We start from the raw sequence: 11120 nt of genomic DNA, 5'->3' as shown, positions 1-11120 counted from the left end.
CAAGCAATAAATGCTGGAGAGGTTGTGGAGAAAAAGGAACCCTCTATCACTGTTGGTGGTAATGCAAACTAGTACAGCCACTACAGAGAACAGTGTGGAGATTCCTTAAAAAACTGGAAATAGAACTGCCATATGACCCAGCAACCCTATTGCTGGGCATACACACCAAGGAAACCAGAATTGAAAGAGACACATGTTCCCCAATGTTCATCACAGCATTGTGTACAATAGTCAGGACATGGAAGCAACCTAGATGTCCATTGGCAGACGAATGGATAAGAAAGCTCTGGTACATATACACAATGGAATATTATTCAGCTATTAAAAATAATGCATTTGAATTAGTTCCAATGAGGTGGATGAAACTGGAGCTTGTTATACAGAGTGAAGTAAGTCAGAAAAAAAAAAAAACACCAATACAGTATATCAATGCATATATATGGAATGTAGAAAAATGGTAATGATGACTCTATATTCTCGATAAAGAGACACAAATGTAAAAAATGGACCTTTGGACTCTGTGGGAGAAGGTGAGGGTGGGATAACATGAGAGAATAGCACTGAAACATGCACATTATCATATATGAAATAGATTTCCAGCCCAGGTTTGGTGCATGAGATAGGGTGCTCAAGGCTTCTGAACTGGGATGACGCTGAGGGATGGGATGGGGAAGGAGGTGGGAGGGGGTTCAAGATGGGGAATACATGTACATAGATGGCTGATTCATGTCATCGTATGGCAAAAACCAGTACAATATTGTAAATTAATTAACCTCCAGTTAAAATAAATATATTAAAAATAAAACGAAAATTAAAGTTAGAAAAGAGAAAGGAGAAATTATCACAGATGCACAGAAATCTATAAGGATCACAGGAGAGTACTATGAACACCTATATCTCAATAGAATTGACAATCTGCAAGAAATGGACGAATTCTTAGAAAGAAAGATCTTTCCACAACTGAACCAAGAAGAAATATAAAATGTAAGCGGACTTATCTCTAAGAATGAAATTTGAAACTATGATTAAAAATAATTTCAGTGAACACATGTTCACAATAATATGGCTTTACAGGCAAATTCTATCAAACATTAGAGAAGAGCTTAAAACCCATTCTCATCAAGCTCTTCCAAAAATTACCAAGAGAGGAACACTCCCAAGCTCATTCTAGGAGGCCACCATCATCCTCATATCAAGCCCAGACAAAGATATCACCAAAAACGGAAATTACAGAGCACTAACGTTGGACACGACTGAGCGACTGAACTGAACTGAACTGAACACTGGTGAACATAGATGCAAACTCTCAAAATACCGGGAGGCTAAGGCTAACAACGAGACTCTACACATGGACATCACCAGATGGTCAACACCAAAATTAGACTGATTAAATGCTTTGCAGCCAAAGATGGAGAAGCTCTATACATTTAGCAAAAACAAGACCAGGAGCTGACTGTGGCTCAGATCATGAACTCCTTATTGCCAATTCAGACTTAAATTGAAGAAAGAAAGGACAACCACTATACCATTGAGATATGAACTAAATCAAATCCTTTATGATTATACAGTGGAAGTGAGAAATAGATTTAAGGGACTAGAACTGTTAGAGTGCCTGATGAACTATGGATGGAGGTTCGTGACATTGTACAGGAGACAGGGACCAAGACCATCCCCATGGAAAAGAAATGCAAAAAAGCAAAATGGCTGTCTGGGGAGGCCTTACAAATAGCTGTGAAAAGAAGAGAAGCGAAAAGCAAAGGAGAAAAGGAAAGATATAAGCATCTGAATGCAGAGTTCCAAAGAATAGCAAGGAGAGATAAGAAAGCCTTCCTCAGCAATCAAGGCAAAGAAATAGACGACAACAACAGAATGGAAAAAAGAAGAGATCTCTTCAAGAAAATTAGAGATATCAAGGGAACATTTCATGCAAAGATGGGCTCGATAAAGGATAGGAATGGTATGGACCTAACAGAAGCAGAAGATACTAAGAAGAGGTGGCAAGAATACACAGAAGAACTGTACAAAAAGGTCTTCTTCAAGACCTAGATAATCACGATGGTGTGGTCACTCACCTGAAGCCAGACATCTTGGAATGTGAAGTCCAGTGGGCCTTAGAAGGCATCACTATGAACAAAGCTAGTGGAGGTGATGGAATTCCAATTGAGCTATTTCAAATCCTGAAAGATGATGCTGTAAAAGTGCTGCACTCAATATGCCAGCAAATTTGGAAAACTCAGCAGGGGCCACAGGACTGGAAAATCTCAGTCTTCATTCCAATCCCAAAGAAAGGGAATGCCAAAGAATGCACATACTACTGCACAGTTGCACTCATCTCACACGCTAGTAAAGTCATGCTCAAAATTCTCGAAGCCAGGTTTCACCAATATGTGAACCGTGAAATTCCAGATGTTCAAGCAGGTTTTAGAAAAGGCAAAGGCACCAGAGGTCAAATTGCCAACATCCGCTGGATCATGGAGAAAGCAAGAGAGTTCCAGAAGAGCATCTATTTCTGCTTCATTGACTATGCCAAAGCCTTTGACTGTGTGGATCACAATAAACTGTGTAAAATTCTGAAAGAGATGGGAATACCAGACCACCTGACCTGCCTCTTGAGAAACCTGTATGCAGGTCAGGAAGCAACAGTTATAACTGGACATGGATCAACCGACTGGTTCCAAATAGGAATAGGAGTACGTCAAGATTGTATATTGTCACCCTGCTTAGTTAACTTATATGCAGAGTACATCATGAGGAACGCTGGGCTGGAAGAAGCACAAGCTGGTATCAAGATTGCTGGGAGATATATCAATAACCTCAGGTATGCAGATGACACCACCCTTATGGCAGAAATTGAAGAGGAACTCAAAAGCCTCTTGATGAAAGTCAAAGAGGAGAGTGAAAAAGTTGGCTTGAAGCTCAACATTCAGAAAAGTAAGGTCTTGGCATCTGGTCCCATGAGTTCATGGGAAATAGATGGAGAAACAGTGGAAACAGGGTCAGACTTCATTTTGGGGGGCTCCAAAATCACTGCAGATGCTGATTGCAGCCATGAAATTAAAATACGCTTACTCCTTGGAAGGAAAGTTATGACCTACCTAGATAGCATATTAAAAAGGAGAGACATTACTTTGCCAACAAAGGTCCATTTAGTGAAGGCTATGGTTTTTCCAGTGGTCATGTATGGGTGTGAGAGTTGGACTGTGAAGAAAACTGAGCACCGAAGAATTAATGTTTTTGAACTGTGGTGTTGGAGAAGACTCTTGAGAGTCCCTTGGACTGCAAGGAGATCCAATCAGTCCATTCTAAAGGAGATCAGTCCTGTGTTCATTGGAAGGACTGATGCTAAAGCTGAAACTAATACTTTGGCCACCTCATGAGAAGAGTTGAGTCACTGGAAAAGACTCTGGTGCTTGAATGGTTGGGGGCAGGAAGATAAGGAGACGACAGAGAATGACATGGCTGGATGGCATCACCAACTCGATGGACATGAGTTTGAGTGGATTCCGGGAGTTGGTGATGGAGAGGGAGGCCTGGAGTGCTGTGATTCATGGTGTCGCAAAGGGTCGGACACGACTGAGCGACTGAACTGTACTGTAGTATAGTCTGAATCCAGGCATCCTGATTTTTCCAGCTCACTATTTTTTGTCAATATTGCTTTTACTATTCAAAGCTCATTGCATCTCCATAAAATTGTAAATGTTTTCATTCTAGTTATGTGAAAAATGCCACTTGATAAGAATTGTCCTCTAATGAGAATTGCATTGAATCTCTAGACTGTTTGGAGTAGTATAGTCATTTTAACAGTATTGATTCTTCTAATCCAAGCACATGCTATGTCTCTCCATTTGTGTTGTTTTTGATTAATTTATCAGTTTCTTAGAGTTCTCTGAGTATAGGTATGCTTACTGCTTGTAGGTTTATGCTTAGGTATTTTATTATTTTTGTTTCAATGTTAAACTGGATTATTTCCTTAATTTCTTTCTGATTTTTCATTGTAAGTTTATAGGAAAGCAATTGATTTCTCTGTATTAATTTTATATCCTGTGATTTTACCAAATTCATTGATTAGTTCTAGTATTATTCTCATGGCATCTTTTTTATTTCCTCTATATACTATTATAACATTTGTAAACAGTGGGAATTTTGGTACTTATTTTTTGACAATTTAGGCACTTTTTATTTCTTTTTTCATCTCTATCGTGGCTAGGACTTCTAAAACTATGTTGAGTAATACTGACAATGGTGCTCATCCTTGTCTTTTTCCTGATTTTAGAGGAAATTCTTTCAATTTTTCACCACTGAGAAAGATATTTACTGTGGGTTTGTTGTATATGCCTTTGTTATATTGAGGTAGGTTCCATCTGTGCTCATTTTCTGGAGGATTTTTTTTTAATTATTGTAAATGGTTTTGAATCTCGTCAAAAGCTTTTTCTTCCTTTGTTAAAGTGATCATATGGATTTTATTCTTTAACTTGCTCATATGGTGTATCACATTGATTGATCTACATATAATGAAGAACCCTGTGTCTTTTGGATAAATCCAACTTGATCATGGTATATGATCTTTTTAATGTATTGTTGGATTCAGTTTGTTAATATTTTGTTGAGGATATTTAGTTCTGTTTTCATTAGTCATATATCAGGACTTTTTTTTTTTAATATCTTTATCTGGTTTTAGTATTAGGATGATGGTGGCCTTATAGAATGAACTTGGAAGTGTCCGTCACTCTGCAATTTTTGGAAGATTTTGAGAAGTGAGCAAACCGTAAACCCAATGAATAGACAACCCTCAGAATTGGAGGAAGCATTTGAAAATTAAGCAACGGACAAATAATTAGTCTTCAAGTTATATTAAGCAGCTTATGCAGCTCAATATCAGAAAAAAAAAAATCCAATAAAAAATTGACAGAATACCTAAACAGACATTTTTCCTAGGAAGATACACAGATGGCCAACAAATTCCTGAAAATATGTTTAACATTACTCATTATTAGAGAAATGTAAATCAGAACTACAATGAGATATCACCTTGCACTTGTTAGAATGGCCACCACCAAAAAATCTGCAAAGAATAAATGACATAGAGGGTATGTTGAAAAGATAATTTTCTTGCAGTATTGGTGGGAATATAATTTGAGATAACCACTATGGAGAATAGTGTGGAGGGTTCTTTAAAAACTAAAAAAAAAAGAAGAATCGAACTACCATATTAACTCAGCAATTCCACTACTGGGAATGTACCCAGAGAAAATTATAATTGAAAAAGACACATACAGCTCAACACTTATTATATCACTATTTTAAATTGCCAGGACATGGAGACAACCAAAATTCATTAACAAAGAAATGGATAAAGCAGATGTGATACATATATACAAAAGAATATTACTCAGGCATAAAACAGAACGAAATTAGGTTATTTGTAGAGACATGGATGGACCTAGAGGCTGTCATACAGAGTGAAGTAAGTCAGAGAGAGCAAAACAAATATCATATATTAATACATATATATGGAATCTAAAACATGTTATAGATAATTCATTTGCAAACAGAAATAGAGACACAGATATACAGAACAAATGTATGGATAGCAAGGAGGAATGGGTGTGGGTGGGATGAATTAGGAGATTGGGATTGACATATATACACTACTATGTGTAAAATCGGTGACTAATGAGAACCTATTAAAAAGTGCAGGGAATTCTACTCATTGCTCTGTGGTGACCTAAATGGCAAGAAAATACAAAGAGAGGGAATATACATATACATATAGCTGATTCACCTTGGTATACAGTAGAAATTAATACAATATATAAAAGTAAATGTAATAAAAAAAATCTTGATGAAAGAAATGGAAGATGCTACATTAGATGGAGAAATATACCATGTTCTTGGATTAGAAAAATCAGTCTTGTCAAAATTACCGAAAACAATCTACAGATTCAGTGTAATCCCTATAAAATTACAAATGACACTTTTCACGGAATTAGAACAAAATTTTTACCATTTGTTTTCAATCATGAAAGACCTGAAATCATCTTTTTTCTTTCTTTTCTTGTGATAGAATAACAAATTTGGAGGAATCAGACTCCCTGACTTCAGACTATACTACAAAGCTAATCAAGACAATATGGTAGTAGCACAAAAACAGAAACAGATATTAATAAAATATGATAGATGGCCTAGAGATAAAACCACACACATATGGCCAGCAAATTGGGAAAATTCAGCAGTGGCCACAGGACTGGAAGAGTTCAGTTTTCATTCCAATCCCAAAGAAAGGCAATGCCAAAAAATGTCAAACTATTGCACAACTGAACTCATCTCATATGCTAGCAAAGTAATGCTCAAAATTCTGCAAGTGAAACTTCAGCAGTTCAGTTCAGTTCAGTTCAGTCACTTAGTCGTGTCCGACTCTTTGCGACCTCATGAACCACAGCACGCCAGGCCTCCCTGTCCATCACCAACTCCCAGAGTTCACGCAAACTCATGTCCATCGAGTCGGTGATGCCATCCAGCCATCTCATTCTCTGCTGTCCCGGTCTCCTGCTACCCCCAATCCCTCCTAGCATCAGAGTCTTTTCCAGTGAGTCAACTCGTCGCATGAGGTGGCCAAAGTATTGGAGTTTCAGCTTTAGTATCAGTCCTTCCAATGAACACCCAGGATTGATCTCCTTTAGAATGGACTGGTTGGATCTCCTTGCAGTCCAAGGGACTCTCAAGAGTCTTCTCCAGAACCACAGTTCAAAAGCATCAATTCTTCAGTGATCAGCTTTCTTCACAGTCCAACTTTCACATCCATACATGACCACTGGAAAAACCATAGCCTTGCTAGACGGACCTTTGTTGGCAAAGTAATGTCTCTGCTTTTTAATACATTATCTAGGTTGGTCATAACTTTCCTTCCAAGGAGCAAGCGTCTTTTAATTTCATAGCTGCAATCAGCATCTGCAGTGATTTTGGACCCAAAAAATAAAGTCTGACACTGTTTCCACTGTTTCCCCATCTATTTCCCATGAAGTGATGGGACCAGATGCCATGATCTTCGTTTTCTGAATGTTGAGCTTCAAGCCAACTTTTTCACTCTCCTCTTTCACTTTCATCAGTATATGAACTTAAAAATTCCAGATGTTCAAGCTGAATTTAGAAAAGGCAGAGGAACCAGAGATCAAATTATCAACATCCGTTGGATCAAAGAAAAAGCTAGGGAGTTCCAGAAATACATCAACTATGCCAATTCCTCTCACTGTCTGGAACATAACAAATTTTGAAAATTCTTAAAGAGTTGGAAATACCAGATCACCTGACCTACCTCCTGACAAACCTGTTTACAGGTTAAGAAGCAACAGTTAGAACTGGATATGGAACAATAAACTTGTTGCAAATTGGGAAAGGGTATGTATTGTTACCCTGCTTATTCAACTTATATGCAGAGTACATCATGCAAAATGCCAGCTGGATGAAGCAATAGCTGGAATCAAGATTGCAAGGAGAAATATCAATAACCTCAGATGTGCAGATGACACCACCCTTATGTCAGAAAGTGAAGAGGAGCTGAAGAGCCTCTAGATGAAAATCAAAAAGGTGAGTGAAAAAGCTGGCTTAAAACTCAGCATTAAAAATCTAAGATTATGGCATCCAGCTCCATCATTTCATGGCAAATAGATGGAAAAACAATGGAAACAATGACAGACTTTGTTTTGGGGGGCTTCAAAATCACTGCACATGATGACTGCAGCCATGAAATTAAAAGACGCTTGCTCCTTGGAAGAAAATATATGACCAACCTAGACAACATATTGAAAAGCAGAGACATTACTTTGTCAACAAAGGTCCATTTACTCAAAGCTATGGTTTTACCAGGAGTCATGTATGGATGTAAGAGTTAGACCATAAGGAAAGCTGAATGCCAAAGAATTGATGCTTTTGAACTGTGGTGTTGAAGAAGATTCTTGAGAGTCCCTTGGACTGCAAGGAAATCAAGCCAGTTGATCTTAAAGTAAATCAGTCCTGAATAGTCATTGGAAGGACTGATGCTGATGATGAAGCTCCAAAATTTTGGCCCCTTGATGCAAATAACTGACACTCTGGAAAAGACCCTGATTGCTGGGAAAGATTGAAGGCAGGAGGAGAAAAGGACGACAGAGGATGACATGGTTGGATAGCATCAATGACTCAATGGACATGAGTTTGAACTGAACTTGAAATGTGTTTGTCTTTTCTTACCATGTGTTGTTTAAAACACGCATATCAATTCCTTTTCTCTATCTTGAAATTTGAAAATCCACTCGATGCAGCAAATGAAATCTATTCCTCAGAGCCAATTCACATTTCGTGTCTTATTTTTTCATATTTCTTTGATGATTTACTCTCTTCAATATTCCACAGAATGAGATAGTTATGTTTCAGAGTCTATTTATTTCTTTGCCACTTGTATAGTAAATATGATAAGTGGAGAGTAGTTTCAGAGCCTGGTGACTCTGTAAATGATATATAGTGTAGATATGAACTGTCTGTGTGTGTCAGGGGCCAGAAACTCTAAAGCAATCCATTTCTAAACTAACAGACAAGGTCTTGGAAAATACAGAGAAAATTTGTTTCATGATTGCCAAATAATAATAATAATAACAGTGATAATAATAAAATATTTTAACTACATGAAACAAAGGAAGTTAGCAAAATCTAATTTAACTTCTTTTAATTAACTTCATTTTAATTGGTTTAATAAAGTAGTATTTTTCAACTAACTCATTTATTTTCAAGCTCATTTATTGGACTCAAAACAATTTTTCTTTATTGTTTAAGCAGAGAACATAGGTTTTCTTCTGAATTTTAGAGAGTTCTTCTTGCTAATTGAAAAATGTGCTTATTTTTTTACAAATAAGCCTTATTAATTGCAATAGATTTTATCTCTTTCCTCAGTTCTACCCTCCTTTTATATAATTTTATAGAAAAGGAAAAATTTATCTTACTAATGCAAAATTATACACAGTAGTTTTTTTTATTTTTTAAACAATAGCAATAATAGATCCGTGGTAAGTCGTGAGGATGGTGCTTATTATGGCACTTTCTTTTCATAGAGGCAAATTGCTTATGCTTAAATAGGAGTTTAAAAAGCTATTTTGAAAACCTCCTGAGCTATAGATTTTCAGTGAGGACATTGTGCTTTAAATATTGCCAAAATATCTTATAGAATATAGTATTGTTTGAGGTTAACTTTATAGAGAGGTCTGGAAATTGAAGGAAATTAAAATAGTAACAAAGCTAAAAATTACACAGATCCTTGAAAAGGTAGAAATAAAGTGGAAATGTCAGTAAGAAATTTCAACTTAATTTTGCTTATATTTTAATGAAAATTATTCTATGTATATGCAATTCTTAGTAAAAATATAAATTGAAAAAAAATAAAAATCTGTTGCTTATTTAGTGGTTAGAGTGACCACATGATTTTCTGTTCCTTTTTAGGACCACTAAGAAAGAAACCCTGTAGAAAGTTATCATTTAACCAGCCATTTTATTGACTGCTCTTTTCTTATTGTTGAGAAAAGCTGATTTGTTCATTCATTGTGCTTTTACAAGTAGATTTTCACTACTAATAGTAATGGAAATGCAGAAAGTGGGGCGAAAAGTAAGCTTTCCAACTATTTATTGCTTTAAGCATTATTTAAAATCCTGATGAGATGTTTATTTTTTATATATGGAATTTACAGCATATTACAGATTCTCCTATAATGTCTGCAAAATAGATATTTCAAATCTGATAAAGTATCAGTAGACTGAAATTTAATGAGAAGCAACTGGATTTCAAGATATGGCTCTGAAAACAAGGTTTAAGTCAATTTGACTGTCTATGGTTTTGTTTATTTGTATCCATGTCTTGTTAGGATAACCTAGAAATGTTTTATTCAGGAGATCATTATTTGAGGATCAAGATAGGCCCTCTTGATCCAAGCTGGTGATCTGGCAAAGGGAGACCTTATTTACAAGTCTAGATGAGGCCATGAAAATGTTTTCCTGCGAATCCATTGCTACTATTGGAGGAAAACAATTCAAAGCACATGTCATACTTTGGGTGGGCTAGTGCATCAGCTTTATGTGCAATGTCAGCATGTCATGATTCTAAACTATAAAATATGCATGTAAAGATAATTGCAAGTGAAATCCATAGCACATGGCTTATGTGTATTTCTCATTTATAATAAATAATAGCTAACCTTTCCAGAACACTTTCTGTGTGCTTGGTCATATGTTAGGGATCTTAACACATATAGTTATAATTTAAAAGTCTAAATCATATAAAGCAGATACTCATATGTCACCGTTTTATAGATAAGGAAACCTGAGACTCAGAGAGATTAAATAAATTGTCTAAAATTCTGGCTTTTGTGAATGGTGAGGCTAGGATTTCAATCAAGTAATGAGACTTTAGAACTCAGGTATTTAATCACTATACCAGATCAACGAGGGATATTCCAACTGTAATATACCTAAGAATCTATAATTTATTATTATTATAAATCTGGCATTAATACAGATTTTCCTCATCCGATTTTCCATGCTTTTAGATTAAAATTGCTAGAGTAAGCAACACTTAAGTACTTCAGTTTCCTCATCTGAAACTGGCCTAATGGGGCTGTTTCAATTATTAAAAGAAATAAAGAGGTTTGTGTCAAGCTGTATGATATAAGCCAAATAATAGGATATATCCCTGATAAAAATATTAATGCATTTCATCTTTTTAAGTAATAATTAAGATTATAATAGTAACAGTTCTTGGCATTTACTCATGAATTACAATGAATCCATCATTGAATTAAACACTTGTCATTGCTTCAGTCTTATAATCCTCATGAAAATATGAGTCAAATACTATTACTATTTACATTTTACTTATGAGGCCACTGATACAGAGTGAAATAAAATAAAATTCTGAATATTGCACAGCTGGCGAATTATGTATCCACAGTAGGAATCCAGGCAGTCTAGTGCATTTTTGTTTTCTGGCAACCACTTTTATCCAATGATTGGGTAAGGCTTACCAGTAACTATGTCCTTACTGACCTCTGTCTAAATACTCTGCTATTTGCAGCATCAAATTTTATCTATTCCTTTCTTGAGGG

The sequence above is a fragment of the Moschus berezovskii genome, chromosome X (genome assembly GCF_049115385.1).
Source record: "Moschus berezovskii isolate FMDL1 chromosome X, NW_MosBer_1.0, whole genome shotgun sequence".
Lineage (NCBI taxonomy): Eukaryota > Metazoa > Chordata > Mammalia > Artiodactyla > Moschidae > Moschus > Moschus berezovskii.
The sequence above is the reverse complement of the archived record's forward strand: the minus strand, read 5'-3'. Positions refer to the sequence as shown.